This window comes from Ambystoma mexicanum, chromosome 2p, assembly GCF_040938575.1.
Source record: "Ambystoma mexicanum isolate Mex_15411 chromosome 2p, UKY_AmexF1_1, whole genome shotgun sequence".
NCBI lineage: Eukaryota > Metazoa > Chordata > Amphibia > Caudata > Ambystomatidae > Ambystoma > Ambystoma mexicanum.
This window is the reverse complement of record NC_090923.1, coordinates 825,415,988-825,435,314: the sequence shown is the minus strand read 5'-3', so window position 1 is coordinate 825,435,314 and position 19,327 is coordinate 825,415,988. Positions and strand designations below refer to the sequence as shown.

The 19,327-nt window shown below is 46.8% G+C and overlaps 1 long non-coding RNA gene across 1 annotated transcript in view; it reads right to left on the bottom strand.

Moving 5' to 3' along the window:
* LOC138566837 (uncharacterized) overlaps positions 1-19,327 on the bottom strand; it is a 300,267-nt gene that overhangs the window by 24,903 nt on the left and 256,037 nt on the right. The window contains exon 3 of the long non-coding RNA XR_011302037.1: positions 6,212-6,256. This is a non-coding gene — a long non-coding RNA (uncharacterized lncRNA). The remainder of the gene's footprint in view (positions 1-6,211; positions 6,257-19,327) is intronic.

Below are 19,327 nucleotides of genomic sequence, written 5' to 3'. Positions count from 1 at the left end.
TCTCCATCTATTTAACACAGCCGCTAACCAAGACTACATCGCCCCATTCCCACCACCGGATCAGTACGGGGTTCAATACATGATGCAGTGCAAAATAGCAGTTTATGGCCTGGATGAACGCAACGTGTTTGACTTTCGCCAGGAGTTAGAGGCCTACTGTCAAGAAGATGTCAACATTTTAAGACAGGCATGTAATTTGTTTAGGGACCGCATCATTTGAATGACGCATCGTGAAACACCTATATAGGGTGGGGTACAAGTGTCATACATCGACCCTTTTAAAAAGTATCACCCTGGCTAGTTGTTGAATGCAGATCTACAGACAACTATCTAAAAACTAAAACAATCGTGCTGCTTACCCATAATTCATACCACGGTCAACAAAAACTTTATTCCACACCGGCTATTTAGTGCCTTTTATGCATCTCAAAAACAGAGAACATCTATATACAACACACCCTAACAGGCAGTGGTGAAAAACGCTAAGGACAATACTGGTTAGACGGCTATGCGGTGGTTCAAGGGGTGGAAACAGCCTACGAGTTTAACCGCTGCTTTTATCACGGCTGTCCAGACTGCTACCCCGCCGGTGGCTTCGACACTTTACAGGTACTACTTATGAACAGTCGTATAGACGCGCTCTGCTGAAACAAACTTTTTAGCAGGTCGGGGTGTTCGCGTCATCAACATCTGCAAACACAAGTGGCGCGCTATGGTGCAAAACAATCCCAATGTGTGCCGTTTTCTTAAAGAAATTAATCTAGCCGAGCCCCTAAAACCTCAAGATGCTCTATACAGGGGTCATACAAATGCTTTAAAGTTACACCATAGTGTCTCAGAGATGGAGCAGGTACACTAACCTGGATTTTACCAGTCTGTATGCCTCTATAAATAATGACAAACCCTACTCGGTGGGACACCCAGTGATCATCTGTAACAATTTTGGCAACATAGACCAATATTTTGGTCTAAACAGGTGCACGGTCTATCCACCCTGGGGTCTCTACATACCCTTGTTGCCTTTTAGGTGCGACGGTAAATTAATGTATCCACTCTGCCGCACATGCGTCGAGACAAAACCGCCCAGCTGCGAACACACAGATGCAGAGGGACGCTGGACCGGCACTTGGTGTACAACTATGTTACAGGCGGCTCTGAAACAATGATATCGCCTAGGGCGCATACACGAAATATGGCATTTCAAAGCAGTCACCCTCAAACTCTTCTGTGAATATGTTTCCATGTTCCTACAACAAAAACTCTGGTTTTCCGGCCGAGTATGTGGACGATGCAGCTAAACAGGCATACATCGATGATTATTATAAACACCAGGGCATACACTTACATATGGAGTGCATTGAGGACAACCCCGCTTGGCGGCTGTTGGCAAAATTATGCCTCAATTCATTTTGGGGTTAATTTGCGCAAAGAGTTCATTTGTCCAATACAACCATCATTACAGACCCTGACTTGCTTCACACTCATTTATTTGATAATTCTTACGACGTGAGCAGCTGCGTGTTCACAGATGATGAAACTGCCTGTATGTGTTGGCGCTTCGCCACATAATATCCAACAACTTCTGACTACAACAACATATTCATAGCAGCATTCACGCCCGCTTAAGACTGTTTGCTGTAATGGAGCAGTTACAAGAACGGATTCTGTATCACGACACTAGTAGCATTTTTGTCAGCCGCCAAATTATCTAGGGATCTAACTTCCGAGCTAGCTCCTGACAAATATATTGTGGAGTTCATATCTGCAGAGCCCAAAACATACACCAATCACACATCTCTATGAACCGTCATCATGAAAGTACAAGATATAACGTTAAATGTTAACACAGCCCAAATAAATGTTGACAGTTTAAAAGATCTGGTGCAGTCTTTTATACATGGCGCTGCGTGTAACGACCCACAGTCTATCATGGTTACAAATCCGGGCATAGTGCGCGATAAACAGTGGGAAATTAGCACCATCATGCTACAAAAGACTCTCAGTGTTGTGTTTGATAAAAGAACCCTGGGGGCAGATGGGTTGGCACATCCCTATGGCTATTAAATATTTTGATAATAACCGCTAACACGCCCTCGCTATTGCACAATAATTCACAATGTCTGGGCTTTTGGGTATTTCAATCTGCATGTTGATTTTTTATTTGCCTTATATTGTTCATACACCTGCCTTTTTCCTTTCTGTATTAAGTATATCTTTTTATAAATTAAATATTTTTACAAATCACAAGTGAGTGGCATGCCGGGAATCTATCTTCATGTTTATTTTTATTTTCCTTAAATTATTTTTACACTTGTATTTTTCCTTTCTGTGTTACGTATATCTTGTTTATAAATAAAATATTTTTACAAATAAAATGGTCTGACTTTATTATGCATCAACTTTTAATGGGTCTGTTTTTATACACACTATAGCATTCCGTTTTCAAATGTTGACTTTTATTTTCCTAGACATTGTTGTAAACTCTTGGAAGCCTTTTATCTTGTTGTATATTTCTACCCAATTTATGTAGCGTGTGCTTGACCCCAGTAACCATTCAACATAAAGACATAGTCATGTTTTATAAAACTGCTTTTTATTTGCATTTAGAATGACAATTTTATTCAGGTTTTCTGCATATCAAATAACATGGGTTATTAAATGTTGTACAACAATCCTCTCCGATACAAATTTCGATATATCATCAATTATCTCAAACCGCCTGTCTTTCACTGCGAGAGACAGTGGACAAAAATTCATAAAGTTCTGTCAAACAGCCATTGTCCTTTGACGCATCGAAAGCTCTGTTGCAGGTTAGCTATATTTACTCGCAACGTGTGTTCCACCAGCGAGCTTATATCAGCTTGGCCTCCTTTGTGATGCTTTTGCCAGTAGTTATCCGTTAGTGGGTGATTGATGTTGACGGATACGTTTGCGACGCATAAAAAATCGTTACATTTCCTTCTATATATCACCTTTGGTGCTTCCAGTAACACATCAGCCTTGGACATATAGTAGCCAGATGCGCTTTAAGTAGATCCAGCAATAATCGCTGTACACATCCAAATGCTGGTTTCACATTAAATTGATCACTTTTCAGCAGGTGTTTGTTTTTTATTTCCTTAAATAAGTGTATGTATATATATATGAAAACATCCATAGGCTCAGTCCTCAAAGGTCAGTTTATGGGGCTCCATGCAGATTGCTCTACCATACTGTTTTTTATATACTTTGTCCCCCCACTTAAACTGTTTTCTCAATAATGCTCCTAACACACAGCAGACACCCCCGTCTAAATTGCTTCATTTTCAAAAGGAGGTTATTTGCCCTTTGTATAGCTCACAGTGTTTTAGATACGCATCGCTCAGACCCTATGCCGACCCTTTGATGTGTTAACGACTGCGTCAACCACATAATTTCTACAATGCATTTAGAGCTCAGCATGTGACATATTTTATGTATCGAATTATCTGCGTAGGCTTTTTCCAAACACTTGTGAGCATCCTGTCGAGGATCATCAATTTTGTGCCCCGAGCACCATCTGTGAAAGTGTGGTTTTAGCAAAAACAAAGAGGTGATGGCTGGAAGGTTTAGAATGAATCTTAACCACTGGCATTGCTCTGGGCAACCCTCCAGACCACCGTTCTTCGCCTGCCAAGCCATTACAGAAGGGGAAAGACCATATGCAAATCAGGCTTGGCCCCACCCCAAAAGGGGCAGTCCAGCCCGAACTGCTAGGTCACATCCCTTCTGCACGAGACCACAAGCATCCTCAAACATGTTTCGCCCTTGTTGGGGCTCATCAGTGAGGAGTAGCTTGGGTCTCTAGGCCCAGCAGGCACGGGACCCCCGTCTGGGCATACCCGTCCCACTCGGGGTGACAAAGCAAAAACAAAGAGGTGATGGCTGGAAGGTTTAGAATAAATCTTAAAGTGTGGTTTTAAACATGTTTTCACAACAATGGCCGTAATACCATTAATGGCCATAATAGCGATCCAGGTCCCAGTGTTTCACCTTTAACGCTATGGATTTCCATTAGTGAAACACAGGTCTTACACAAAATATTTTCAGAATCCAATGCATTTTCAATTTGGCTTGAACAGCAAATACAATTAATATTGATATCACCGCCGTCCACTTTATCGGTTAAAGGCTGTAAACAAAACAAATATGTATAGTTTTAACTATGGCTACTTCTTATGCCTTATAAAATACACACACCCGCTTTAGAATATACCTACCGGATAGCAGGTCGTCCAATACCCGGGGTGCTTGCCCCCTCCCCATTTTATCTGCCACGGCAATAGGGTGTGACCCGGCTCCGGCATAATTCCCGCGTCCGCCTGCGCAAACAGATTCATATCCACCGTCTCCAGAACCTGCCTCCACCGTGGCTGGTTGCTCCATGATCAGGTCATCGCCATTCCAGCTCGCCATTCCCAGATTAGCAATTTGTTACGAGCACATGTTCCTTAATGTTTGGAATACAATCTCCAACAGCATCCCGCATAGCCGTAACAGTAAGAGCCGGCTTGATGTCAACAGCGAGTTTAGCAATGTCATCGCAGTGCTCCCTGCTCTCATGATCTGCCAACAGATCCTGAACAATCTGCAGATCATCATTATCCATAAAACAATATGGGGTAGACCACTGGGTCTTCCTGGCAGTGTTTTTCCCTCATCGTGACTGTAGCTGTTCATAATAACTTTCCTGAATAGTCCCTGAAAAGCTCAAAAAGCGCAGTGTTTTCCAGCCCATCGCAGAGCAGTATATATACAGGTAGTCCGACCCTCCCCATTGTCACCATTGTGGTCTTAAGCCGGTCCTTTCAATCAAGTTTTATATTAACATTATATAAAATGTATTATTTTGATAGAGACATTTTGATATAAAAAATAATTGCGATATCCGATGCTATTTTGATATAAAAAATGTGATCAACATGTTTTGATATCAAACTAATTAATTGCGATAAAAATCTCAGATAAAATTGATATTAAAACATTTTGAAATACAAAAAAATTTGCTATCAAAAAATGTATTGCGATATTAAAAATAACATACAAACCGTATCCAAGTACACAAAACACTTTATATATCAGTATATATCAAAGAGATATCAAATTTGATATCGAAACGTTTTGATATCAAAAATGTAAATCAAATCACATATCAAAGGGGGCCAGGGATAAGGACAACCAGGGGGTGTTCCCACCTGTCAAAAATGTTACATCAGAAAAGAGCCCCCCCCCCGCACTCCTTTAAATACTAACAGTTCTTAGCTCACCAAAAGTCAATGACTAGCCAATGGCTGGTGGCGAGTGCACATTTTCAGCCCTGCTGCAACTATACTAGAAATGTGACCAATGGAGCGGAGGGGGTAGACCGGAATTGTCAAGCTGGTTAAATACTTGAAGGTAAATTAAACAATGTTATGTGATTGTGCACTGGAATTGTCAAACTTGGACTATTTATTTAATTTCTATGATTATTTTCAAACTATACTTCATTTGCCTCTCCTGGAGCATATTGGGCTTTGCGTAAACTGGAAAATACTAGGATTTTACAAACTGGTAGCAGGTTGGAATTATTTAACGGCATGATGAATAGAATGGGACTGTGCAGAGTGGGAATATACTGTGTTTGTACAAACTAGTATTCTCCCTCGTTGACGATCCCAATATGAACCAGAGTGCCATTCTGGAAGTACATTGGTATTGCACAAAATGGCCCTTTGTAAACTAAGCATATGCTCCGATTGTAAAAACTGGAAATAAACTTGGATTTTTAAACTGGTTCAATAGGATGGTGCAGTCTGAACATTTACTGGGAATCTACAAACAGGGAATGCAGTGGGATATTGAAAACTGGGAATGTACAAACTGGACTGAAACTTGCCATGATGTGCCAATTTAGCATGATCAAGTGGTGATCTGTATAATCATGTACATTAAAGCATAATGCAGACTAGCAATGATGGACTAATTAGGCACTGCACAAACTGGTAATAATGTGCAGATGAGTTCAATATACTTACACAAAAAACAAAGGGAATTATTCAGTCATCAAAATATTTGACATTAATAGCGGCAATGATACTATGTTTCTTCTACATGTTTTATCAATGTTTGCGTTTTAAATTTAAGATGTAAATTCAGTAACAGACAGACTGGGAGCAGGCATAAGGTAAACTTTAACAAGAAGATGCCTTACCTCACAAACACATACAGCATGTGTCCTGGATCGTTAATGAAGATTCTACAAACAAGTTGGAAAAAAAACATCATGAAATCAAAAGTGTTGGCCGCTCGTTCAAAATTCACTATTTCATATCTAGAAAATGACCACCAGTTAATTTGGAAAGCACAATACTTTTATTAGGCATGCAAGATCCCATGACATTTCATCAGTGCTCTCAAACCATTATGCATTTTATTTAGAAGTGGGGACAAAGCTCACCTCCCCTTTTTTTTCTTCTTTACCACACATACCCTTTTTCTATATTCCAGTATCCCCTAAATAAAAAATAATAATTGCTATGTAAATTGTTTTTCTTGAAAAAATGTGAGTATTGATTGTTCTTTGAGAAATGAGGAAAATAGCAATGAATGCAGATGCACTGATAGAAATTCATACCGAAGTAGAGATAAGGCACCACTTTTGGATACTGGGTGTTTTAAATAGATGGGCTAAATATTCATAAGCCTACAAAAGGTTTACTTTCTTTATATACAGACCACTTTTCAGCAGGCTAACAGCATTCCACCTACTTTATAAATGAATATGATATTTGCATAGTTAAGAAATGCAAGCCACTTGCTCCTAAAGAAAATGTCACCATGGGCGCAACAGTTTTAGGTTTCTATTTGTATGCAGGTCTGTATGTATCTATGTTGATACGTTTTTCTAAAGCGCAATCTTACACCACAAAGGTTTCGTGGCGCAATAAAAGACGGATTGCTACAATGAGATCCAACAACATTAAGCTACTATATTAAGTCGAAAGGACCAAGCTACTTAGTGTGCAAAACAGTATTTTAGTGAGTTGTCTTATAGTGGGGGGCAAGTTATTCTGAACTTTAGTGGCTTTCAGCCTAAATGTTTGTCCTTCCATTCTTGCTTTATTATACTTTGTTTTTTTTTTTTAAAACACAAATAAAAATGTTATGTTGGATTTTACAAAACGTTGGCTATAGCCGAACATCGTCATTACATCACATAAAAATACAACTCTTCTGCGTGACTTATCATTAGCACAATGCTTTTAATCCGCCCAGTCTCCTTCCAAGTATACATACTGTCGTTCAAATCAGCCACACAAAACTAGGGCTTTCCAAGCAGCCACCGCAAAGTCCATGCCTATTTATACCTCAATTATAATAGCTACATTGCAACCCAAACCAACAATACCCAGAACTACGCTCGTACACACTGCTCCGCCCAGTCATTTTCAACCAAAACCAAATTGTTCTCTTCGTTGGACGGGGCAAACACCACTTGCACAGTTCGATGACCGCCACAAATGAAACAATTCATTTTGTTTGCAGTGTTTGAGTTACACACAGAAACAACCATACAGAAAGATTTGTGCAGGTACCAAACATTGGCCCCAATTCATTGAATCCAGCGCATGAAGTAGCGAAAGGGCTGTGTGCCGAGAAGGAGCGTGCACCACACATGCGCCATCCATGGCGCAAACCATCAATTGCGCGGCACGCGTATTCATGGATTTTCTGAGGCATCAAGAAAAGAGAACTATGTACAAAAACAAGGGTCCATTATCCCAAACCATGTCCAAAAATGACGAGGAATAAAAACAAAGAACTATATAAAAAAAGGCGGAGGAAAGTAGAAAAACTCCAAAGAAGAAAAAACTAAAGGAAACGTACACCTAAAGAACTATGTACAATGGCAGCTGGCTAGTCCTTTGACTCACCATTTCCCCTCAAAGTCTTAGCCAGGGCATCATCAAACTCTGCGTCGATTTCCCCTAGGTGGGCCTGTGTTCTCCCCTCGAGGGCTTGCAGGGACTCCAACGTGCTCCTCTCAAATTCCCTGCAAAACTCGAGGAACTCGGCCCGCCTCTCCGCTCGATGCAGGGTATTCTCCACCCTGGCGATGGGGAGTCGTGCCCCCTGTGCCCATTGCCGCTCTGCTCTGCTGGCCAAATCACCCCAACACGGAAGACATCCTTGTTGAAAGGTCCACGTTTCCCTCCTGCCTGATGGCCAATACCTGCCCCTCTGGTGTTGAAAGCCCCAAGCCCTGTGCCCCCTATGCCGAGACTGCTGCTGCCAAAATGCCCGGTGCCTGCGCCCAAATGACAGCCTCCGGGATGATGACAGCCCCCGGTGCCATTGTGCACGTGCCCTGCTGCTTGGAGCTGGCTCTTCCTCCATTGCCGTGTTGCTGTGGTGACCACATCTGCTGACACCACCTCGACTCCCAACTCTGGCAGGGATGTGATCTCCACCAGACTGGCCGCCGGGCATGGGACAGATACACCCTGGTGGTATCTGGGCCAGAAGATGGCAGGGAGAACGACTGGCGCACAGAGGAGGCTGACGAGGAGGGGGTCACAAGTGGTCAGACCATGGACCCATTGCGAGACCAGGAAGTGTGCTAACCAGTTCAACAGATGCCAGACATCGTGATGACGTGCAAGCCCCCGAGTGGAAGCCTGCACCTCATCACAGATGATGACTGTACGTCTGTAGAGACCGGCTAGCACAGGTTCCACCCTGTCCCGAATGGCGACATCCGCAGGTATTGGTGTTTCCGTTTGATTGGAAACATCTGCTACTTGCGGATGGGTCCGGCCTGGGGCATGCCCGGAGGTGCATACTGATGCAGTTGGAGTCCCAGGGCCAGGAATCAGCACAGGCACCTCCACGGTGACCTGCGCCTCCTCCGGCTCCGGAGTCTGGTGTGCACCAGTCACACCTATGTCATCACCCGCGCTGGGCCCCATGGACTGGACTGATGTGGCCCCCTCCTCCATCTTCTCCGCCAACCTGGATGCCTCCCAACTGTCTCCTGCAGTGCCTTACCCCTATGTGGGCTTATCTGTCCCTCCGACTGCTGAGGAGTCCTCCACCACCTTCACCCTCTTGGACGTACCATCAGCAGCTCGGCTGTTGTCTAAGACGCAGCACCAACCTCCGCGCTCCCGGAAGATGACAGAACCGGGGAGGACGACTGGGCCTTGCCTCTGTGCCTGGTGGAGGCATCCCTGCTTCACAGCGCCATCGCTGCCCTCTTCCTCCATCGTCGCTGTGGCTAGGGTGACATGGAACATGAGCATCAGGGTACTGAACAGATGTCCGTTTGACATAAAGCAAATGTACATGAGTGGCACTGTTAAACATCACAACCATCATCACCCTCCACAACACACAGGTCAGTGCAATCAACACACAATCATGTATGTCATGTGCAACAGACATTCACATCCATGTACAAGGCACTGCTAGCACATCAAAATAGGGGCTCAACCTCACATGCATCTTGGGACATGCACATCTCATTCACGCACATCACCCGACAGTCATGCATCAGGCCATGGTGACCTCACGTCAGAGTGCACTGGAGCACAACTAGGCCACATGAGTCTAGCACACATTGAAAAGCTCATATGCCATAAATCTATGGTGTTGGTCATTCACACACTCACTTCCCTGGCACATGTACACCATGCATGGCTGTAATGTTGCCAAAACCACATGTGTTACGCCAATCACATTCCCCTGTACAGTCACATGTATGCAAACATGTGCCGGTTGCTACATGCTTGCGCACATCATGCATTCCAAACCAAACGACATTGCCGTCACACATGTTTGAGTGGACTTGCATGCAGAACTGTCTTGGACATGTACACAGACATCTGTGCAAGAGGCATGCCGGACATGAGGCCAAGGTGCACACTCCAACCATACATCATCATGCACATGCACCATGGTGGACGAGACCACATGGACACTTACCAGTCGACTCCAGACGGAGATCCAGATCCATGACCTGGGCGTACAGCGCTGGTTAGAACCTCTCCAGGACCCGATACTCGGTCAACCGGCCCCTTGTTGTGGGTCCTGGCCTTGAAGTCCTCCTAGGGCTTGTGGACATGTGTTGTCGCAGGTGCCACCCCCTACGCGTCCGCCCAGATCTGTTACGCTCACCTGACTCCCACGGAGGCGCTGGCCTGGTTCGCGCTGCTGTGACCTCTTCTAAGGTGATGCGCATGGTTCGGAAGACGGACTGGACCGGGCCCCCAAATCTGGCTTGTCTGGCTCGCAGAAGTATCCTTCTGTAGGCGAAAATAGGGGATTAACTGTCTGCGGGGTAATGCAATCGGCCTCCCACTTTCCCCTCTCACCCTCCTTGAAACCCTTCTGTGATTTCTCGTAGCGTCTCACCTTAGGGTCTGGAAGGACGAGCTCTCCATCCTGCTTCTGATGCAGGGGCGCGTTGGTATCCAGTTACTTCACTGGATTTTCGGATTGGTAAGAACCAAACTTGCTTGGCTTCCAGGTAAGTTTTTTGATAAGAGGTTCCTGTTGTGTCCATGCATTAATGTACTAATGCTAGTGTCTTTTTCTCCATAGGGGCCGGGGTACGGAATGCCGGGGAACAGGCACCGACCCGAGATGAGCGGTGAAATCCTTGTAGAAATCAGGTAAGTCTTTAATGAGCGTTTTTTGGTAATGTCTTTTAATTCCCTCATTAACGCTGATGTCTCTTTTTCCCCTTAGGGGCCGGGGTCCGGAAATGCCAGGATGCGGCGCGGACCCGAAATGAAGAGGGAATGAAACAACAGGTAAGTCTGAACATGGAGATTTAGCTTTCCTTATTCCCTTCTCTCTCACCTTTTGTTCTGGTGTTTTTCTCCCTAGGCGCTGGGGCGTGACTGCGAATCCGGATGATCGCTGCTGAACAAGGAGGCGCCCTGTAAAGGTGAGTGGAATGCGGCGCTGCAGCGATCGACGCGATGAACTTTTAAATTAAAGTCTTCCTTTTCAGGATTGTCGGCAAGATGTCTCCGGGATGCGGATTTAGCAGGTAAGGACTTTTCCTTCTTCTGTTCTCCTTCTCTTCCTTTGCAGGTGATCCAGGATGCTGGCAGGCGTGGCAGAAGTCAGGATGCAGGAGCAGACACGGTGAGCGTCCAGCTGCTAGATGCAGAACAACGCGAAGCACGTGTGGCTGTTCGGGTGGGGTTTAAATAGCCTTGGAAGAAGTTCCAGGTATGTATCCTTCCCCGACCACGCCCGGATGGTAAATTAGTTCCACAGGTAAAGTAGTTACTTTCAGGCCTCAAGGAGGCCAGGATCCTGCAGCATGGTCTGCATCAGGTAAGTGCACCCAAGCATTCCCATAATGAGCCTGGCGCCTACGGCGCCAGGACACTGTCCAAAGGGCCCCTTATATGGGGTTGCTGGGTCCTTCCTTGGGGACTGGATGTCCGCTTTCGGGGACGCCGGGCTTGAACCGGCTCCCCGGGAGCGGGCATCATGACAGCATTAATTCCCCTCCAAAGGTTGTTTCCCTCCAGGGGTTGTGGTTAATCTGGGAAGAGTCGGTGGAATTTCCCGACTAAACGAGGTGCATGCACATGGTCGCTGGGTTCCCACGACCTCTCCTGAGGTCCGTACCCCTTCCAATCAATTAGGTTGAACAGTTTTGACCTAAACATTTTTGAGTCTAAAATGTTCTTCACTTTTCGAATTCGGGCTCCCCATCTATTAGAATAGGTTCTGGAGGTTTGAGTAGTCGGGTTCCGGGTACCACTGGTTTCAGAAGTGACACATGAAAAACAGGGTGAATTTGCATACTAGCTGGTAAATCAAGTATAACAGCCACTGGGTTAATTATTGCCGTAATAGAATAAGGTCCCAGATATTTTGGGTTAAAAGTTCGAGGCCCTTTGAGTGGTAAATGTCTGGTAGCTAACCACACTTGATCCCCAATCTGATACGGAGGTGCTTCACTCCGATGTAGATCAGCATTCTCCTTGTATTTTCTCTTGGCTTGTTGTAAATGCGTAGTTGCCTCTTTGAAGGCTTGGGTAATTGTAGAATGCAGATGTTCTACTGCAGGCATTCCGAGGTTCTGAGGTGAGTCAAGGTTTGAGGTTCGAGGGTGATGCCCAAACAAAGTATAAAAAGGACTGTGGCCAGTTCCAGAGTGTACCGAATTATTATATGCGTATTCGGCTATCCAAAGAATGTCTTTCCAGTTGCTTTCAGATTGCTGTAACATACACCGTAAGTACTGTTCAAGGGTCTGATTTGTCCTCTCGGTCTGACCATTGGTCTGAGGGTGGTGACTGGTCGATAATCTTACGTCGATCTGAACTATTTCACAACATTTGCGCCAGAAGTGGGAAATGAATTGGCTTCCCCGGTCAGAGATTAGTATAGATGGGAATCCATGTAGCCGAACAATATTTTCGAGGAATTCTTTGGCTAGGACAGAAGCTGAAGGTAAACCTTTCAAAGGAATAAAGTGGGCCATTTTGGAAAACAAATCCACAATTACCAGAATAGTATTGTACCCTGAACAAGGAGGCAGGTCCGTAATAAAATCCATTGATAGGGTGTGCCAGGGTTCTGGTGGTATGTCTAGAGGTTGAAGGAGACCGGCTGGTCTTTTCTTTTGACTTTTATTTTGGGCGCAAACACCACAGGACATCACAAAAGATTTAACATCTTTTCGCCAAGAGGGCCACCAAAATTGTCGTTTCACCTTTTCCTCTGTCTTGGCAATACCGGGGTGTCCCTCTATTAATTTATCATGATAACCGGAAATAACTAGTTCATGTAATTCCTTATGCGGCAGGAATAAGCGTCCTTGGAAATAAGGTAAACCATTATCTATGGTAAAGTCTGATCCCTTTTGTATCCATTCCTGTAAGGTTGTAGGGTCCAGGAGTTGTTTCACTCTGGCTTGAATGTCTTCAAGCGTCTGTAACGAAGTCATGCCTAGAATCCTCTGTTCGGGAATTATTGGTACTGGTTCTGAGTTTGTATCAGATTCTCCCATTCCAATTCGGGATAAGGCGTCTGCTTTGCCATTCTTGCAGCCAGGTCGATAGGTAATCACGAAATCAAATTCAGCGAAAAACAAAGCCCATCGGAGCTGCCGTGATGACTGAGCCTTGGCGGTTTTCAAATACTGTAAATTCCGGTGATCAGTGATCACTGTGATGGTATGTCGAGTGCCAAGCAGATAATGCCGCCAGGCTTTAAAAGCGGACTTAATGGCTAACAGTTCTTTGTCCGTGATTGCATAATTAATCTCGGGTGCCGAGAATTTTCTGGACCAAAATGCTACGGGATGCAGTTGGTTGGTTTCGGGATCTCTTTGGGACAGGACAGCTCCCATGGCTAGGCTGGATGCGTCAGTCTCGACGACATAAGGGAGATATGGACGCGGGTGTTTCAATATAGGTGCAGAGGTAAACTTAGCTTTTAAATCCTGAAAGGCCTGCTCGGCTTCTTCAGACCATTCAAAACGTTTATTTTTCCTCAAGAGTGCAGTAATGGGTTGTACCACGCGTGAAAATTCCGGGATAAACCTGCGATAGAAATTGGCAAAGCCGAGCATGCTTTGAACCCCTTTTACAGAGCTAGGTGATGGCCATTAGAGGATGGCATCCACTTTTCTTGAGTCCATTCGGACTCCTTTGGGTGTCAGGATGAAACCTAGAAACTCGACTTCTGTGATATGGAAAACACATTTCTCCAATTTAGCAAATAGTTTGTGTTGGCGCAGTTTTTCAAGTACTGCCCTGACGTGTTTTCTGTGATCAGATTCCGAAGAGGAGTACACCAGAATGTCATCGATATATACGACAACACAAACATCGATGAGTTCCCAAAGGACATCATTCATGAAGTATTGGAAGGCAGCCGGCGCGTTACACAATCCGAAAGGCATCACCTGGTACTCGAATAATCCGTATTTAGTACGGAAGGCAGTTTTCCATTCATCGCCTTCTTTAACTCGTACCAGATTATAAGCCCCTCGGAGATCTAACTTGGTGTATATGCAAGCGTCCTTCACCTGGTCAAGGAGTTCAGGGATCAGAGGCAGAGGATAACGGTTTTTAACCGTTATCTGGTTCAATGCGCGGTAATCGATACAAGTTCTAAGGTCGCCTTCTTTTTTGGGCATGAAGAACAAAGCCGAGGATGCCGGGGACTTTGACGGGCGAATAAAACCATTAGCTAGGTATTGTTCCAAATATTGTCTCAAATGCAGATTCTCAGGTTCGGTAAGGGCATAAATCCTGCTACAAGGGGGCTGTGCACCGGGCACCAGATCGATTTGGCAATCGTACGATCTGTGAGGAGGTAACGTGTTGGCCTGTTCCTTTTGAAGACGTCCTGAAAGTCTTGGTATTCCGGAGGTATTTGCATGGAGGCAGAGGTTACAGATGCTAGATTAATCTTCAGGTTTTCTGGGTAGCAGGTTTGTGTACAATCTGGGAAGGTTATTCTCTTAGCTCGCCAATCAATTCGAAGATTATGTGTCTCTAACCAAGGGATTCCAAGAATAACCTGAAACTGTGGAGCCTTGATTACATCAAACACAACACCCTCCCGATGGCCGTCGGGACCAATAAGAGTCACCTCAGTAGTGGAATGTGTTACCGGTCCAGAGGCAATTTCAGTTCCATCGACTGTGGTGATGACATCTTTGCTGGTTTTAGGACGGAGAGGGAGGTTAATCCTAGAGACCAATTCACGATCCACATAGTTTCCAATAGCCCCACTATCGATGTATGCCTTTATTGCATGCAACCGCTTAGGCTGTTCTGGATCTACGAGAACCATTGGCACAATGAAATGCGAGGTCTGAGAGTTAGTTTTCAAGCTCGGCAAGCGGACCCCTACACTTGTCGGGCAGAGTCGTTTCCCGAAACAGAGTCTTCATGGTTTTTATCAGCGGCTCCTACTGCCTTTCGGGGCGGTTTTGCCGGGCAATCTCGTATAAAGTGTCCAGAATTCCCACAATAAAGACATAATTTTAACTGCTGCCTCCTTTCACGTTCCTTTTGAGTTAAGGGTCCTTTAACCCCTCCAATTTGCATAGGCTCAGATACATCAACTCCCTTGGGATTAGCATGGGTCTTGACCAACACCCGGGTCTCAAACCTGGACCGATCTGCTTTTCTGTTTTGAAGTCTGTGATCCAATTGGACCACTAAGTCTATATACTCTGTGCATTCTTGGGCGGATTTACAACTTGGGCCAAGACATCTTTAAGTTCTCCGTGAAGGCCTCGATAAAACAACGTGACTCTTTTATCCTCTGGCCATCCAGTTTCCACAATTAGTCTATTAAAGGTTGCAATATAGGATAGGAGGTCCTGATTGCCCTGTCGCAGGGATAGAAGTTCGTCATCCAGAGCCTGCCCGAGAGTGTCGAGCAAATAACCTTTCCATGCTTGCTTGAAACTTTTGAAAATCACGGAGAATCGGGTCATCTTGAGTAACCAATGGAACTGACCAATCGGCAGCGCAGCCGCTGAGATATGACAATACAAAGGCTACCTTGGTCTGATCATTAGGGAAGGCCCCAGGTCTGCATAGGAAGTGCAAACGACACTGATTCATGAATACGTTGAATCGTTTGGGGTCCCCAGCAAAGCGTTTGGGTGGGGCCAGCGGCATGTTTCCAGGTAGATTAATCTGCACAGAGTTACTGGAAACCACAGGAGCGGGGTTCCCTCCGGAACCGGGTAGAGGAGTTTGCCCAGCTTGACCTTGCAAAAGCTGTCTGGCCAGGTCATCAGTTCTTTCCTTTGATATTATTAATTCCCTCCTGAGGGCATTAGTCTCTTGACGAGCGGCATGTACTTCAGCCCGTAATTCCCCCAGTAATTGGGCAACTGATCAGTCTCAGAACTTTCCATAGCGCCTGGGTGGGAATTTGTAGGAAGGCTTTGCGTTCTGTTACGCTCACCTGACTCCCACGGAGGCGCTGGCCTGGTTCGCGCGGCTGTGACCTCTTCTAAGGTGATGCGCAGGGTTCGGAAGACGGACTGGACCGGGCCCCCAAATCTGGCTTGTCTGGCTCGCAGAAGTATCCTTCTGTAGGCGAAAATAGGGGATTAACTGTCTGCGGCGTAATGCAATCGGCCTCCCACTTTCCCCTCTCACCCTCCTTGAAACCCTTCTGTGATTTCTCATAGCGTCTCACCTTAGGGTCTGGAAGGACGAGCTCTCCATCCTGCTTCTGATGCAGGGGCGCGTTGGTATCCAGTTACTTCACTGGATTTTCGGATTGGCGAGAACCAAACTTGCTTGGCTTCCAGGTAAGTTTTTTGATAAGAGGTTACCCTTGTGTCCATGCATTAATGTACTAATGCTAGTGTCTTTTTCCCCATAGGGGCCGGGGTACGGAATGCCGGGGAACAGGCACCGAACCGAGAAGAGCGGTGAAATCCTTGTAGAAATCAGGTAAGTCTTTAATGAGCGTTTTTTGGTAATGTCTTTTCATTCGCTCATTAACGCTGATGTCTCTTTTTCCCCTTAGGGGCGGGGTCCGGAAATGCCAGGATGCGGCGCGGACCCAAAATGAAGAGGGAATGAATCAACAGGTAAGTCTTAACATGGAGATTTAGCTTTCCTTATTCCCTTCTCTCTCTCACCTTTTGTTCTGGTGTTTTTCTCCCTAGGCGCTGGGGCGTGACTGCGAATCAGGATGATCGCTGCTGAACATGGAGGCGCCCTGTAAAGGTGAGTGGAATGCGGCGCTGCAGCGATCGACGCGATGAGCTTTTAAATTAAAGTGTTCCTTTTCAGGATTGTCGGCGAGATGTCTCCGGGATGCGGGTTTAGCAGGTAAGGACTTTTCCTTCTTCTGTTCTCTTCTTCTCTTCCTTTGCAGGTGATCCAGGATGCTGGCAGGCGTGGCAGAAGTCAGGATGCAGGAGCAGACACGGTGAGCGTCCGGCTGCTAGATGCAGAACAACGCGAAGCACGTGTGGCTGTTCGGGTGGGGTTTAAATAGCCTTGGAAGAAGTTCCAGGTATGTATCCTTCCCCGACCACGCCCGGATGGTAAATTAGTCCCACAGGTAAAGTAGTTCCTTTCAGGCCTCAAGGAGGCCGGGATCCTGCAGCATGGTCTGCATCAGGTAAGTGCACCCAAGCATTCCCATAATGAGCCTGGCGCCTATGGCACCAGGACTGATGTCTTTTATGAGCCTGGCGCCATAGGCGCCAGGACACTGTCCAAAGGGCCCCTATATGGGGTTGCTGGGTCCTTCCTTGGGGACTGGATGTCTGCTTTCGGGGACGCCAGGCTTGAACCGGCTCCCCGGGAGCGGGCATCATGACAAGATCTTACTCCATCCTTCCTTGCCGACTTGCCCTCTTCCATGGACCATCGCATCAGAATGCCCCAGAACTTTCTACACCAGGATGCCAACCTCCCTGGCTGAGAAGCCGACAGCCCTCTGCATCGCTGCTGGGGGGTTGCCACTTGTCTCAGATGGTGTAGGGCCAGACATGGCAAGGCATGTGTGGGTGGGCAAGGTGGTCCTGGGGCTGGGCTGTGGAGCGGTGGTATGGGAGTAGGGAGTCTTTGGGATCAGCAGATGTGGTCACAGTGACAGGAGCACTGGCAATGGCTGTACAGCAGGCACCAAATTTGCAGGGCACATTGGCAGCAGGCAAACAGAGTGGGCAGGCAGAAGCAGATGACTTGTATGAGGCAGCTCGTGGCACTTGGGGGCAGGAAAATTGGTGGGTAGGCAGGAGCGTGGGTCTTCCGTGTTACTTGCATGGCCAGCTGGAAACAGAGCGACTCCGCACGTGCAGAAGCAACGCGTTAGCGTGGATTCAGAGGAAAGGCCCTAAGCGCGTAACTTACGTGACACGCGCTGAACGTTGGACGTGGCAATCAGGATCGGGATAAAGTAGTGCGTAGGAGAGCATCATACGCTTGCTGAGTTATAGCAGACAGACTTGTGGACTTCGTTTCCATGCGATCTCTTCACTGCGTGCAAGCCTCTTCTTTTGGTGGGTGATTGCCTCAAAAGTACACACGCGTGTGCGTGGAGGCAGACAGTGAGTTGCGTATGCATTTTGCAATCTGTGGGTGCCCCTGTGTGTTGCATAACCCCTTATTTAACATCACTGTATCCTTCGCGTACATATTTTTTGTGTTACTGGGTGCCACAGTGTACGGAGTTAGGTTTTTTTATTTACACGTGGGCTGCAGAGGGTTTGCGTACACGTTTTTTCATATTTGGGGGGCCTGTGCATTTCGCGGCCTGTTTATTTTTTCCCTAGGGGTTACATTGAGCCTTGCTGGGGCACACTGGTACATTTGACATCACATACACTGCCCCCTCACTCGAATTGCCCAGGACAATCGATAGCTGCACCTCCCATTGCACCAATCCATCTGTGCCATGACTGGGAGGGCAATTAGTGGGAAGGGAGGCAACTGTGGCGAGTTGGCGGATGCGCCCGAGGTGGCAGAGAGCCATGCCCCCACCCAACAGGGTCAGGAAGCTGCAGGGGCCTCCAGGTCACTCAGCCATGCCTGTGGTGCTCTCCGCCCTGGTCCATGGAGATGCAGGGGCAGATGCTATCCGTGCATCGAGGGGGAGGGGGGTCATGCCCTGCAGCGTCATGGCACCGGCACCCAGGGTCCAGATGCAGCAGCGTTACCTGCTGTACGCACCCCGCAGGGTCAGGTAGCTGCAGGGGCAGCTGTAGCAACCACCACCCAGCCTCCGGGTCACTTAGCTATGCCTGTGGCGCTCCCCGCCCGGTCCACAGAGATGCAGGGGCAGATGCTATCTGTGCATCGAGGGGGAAGGGAAATGCTGCGCAGCGTCATGGCACCGGCACCCAGGTACAGCTACCTGCAAGGGCACCTACAGTCAAACCATCCGTGTGTGATGCCACAGCCCAGGCCACCAGTGCTCCAGCCCCCATTGACCCAAGTAGTCCCAGCCACTCGGGGTGCGCATAGCTTCGTAAGGAGGCAAAGCGTGCAGTAGGCAAACCGGCTCAGTCCCAAGGCACGGCACAGGAGACCTGCTCATCGAGGAAGAGGAGCTTTAGTGATGAGGAGCTACTGGTTCTCGTGGACTACGTGCAGGTACACCAACACGACATGCTTGTACCAGCAGGGAGCACACTTACGCCTGCCCAGCGTATAGCCCACTGGCAGTGTGTCGTTGACCTTATTAACGCCTTGGGCCATGAGAGGCGCTCAGCTACTGACACAATGAAGCGTTGGTACGACCTGCGGCGCAAAGCCAAAGTTAAGATGGGTGCCAACTACGCCTATACTCTGGTGACTGG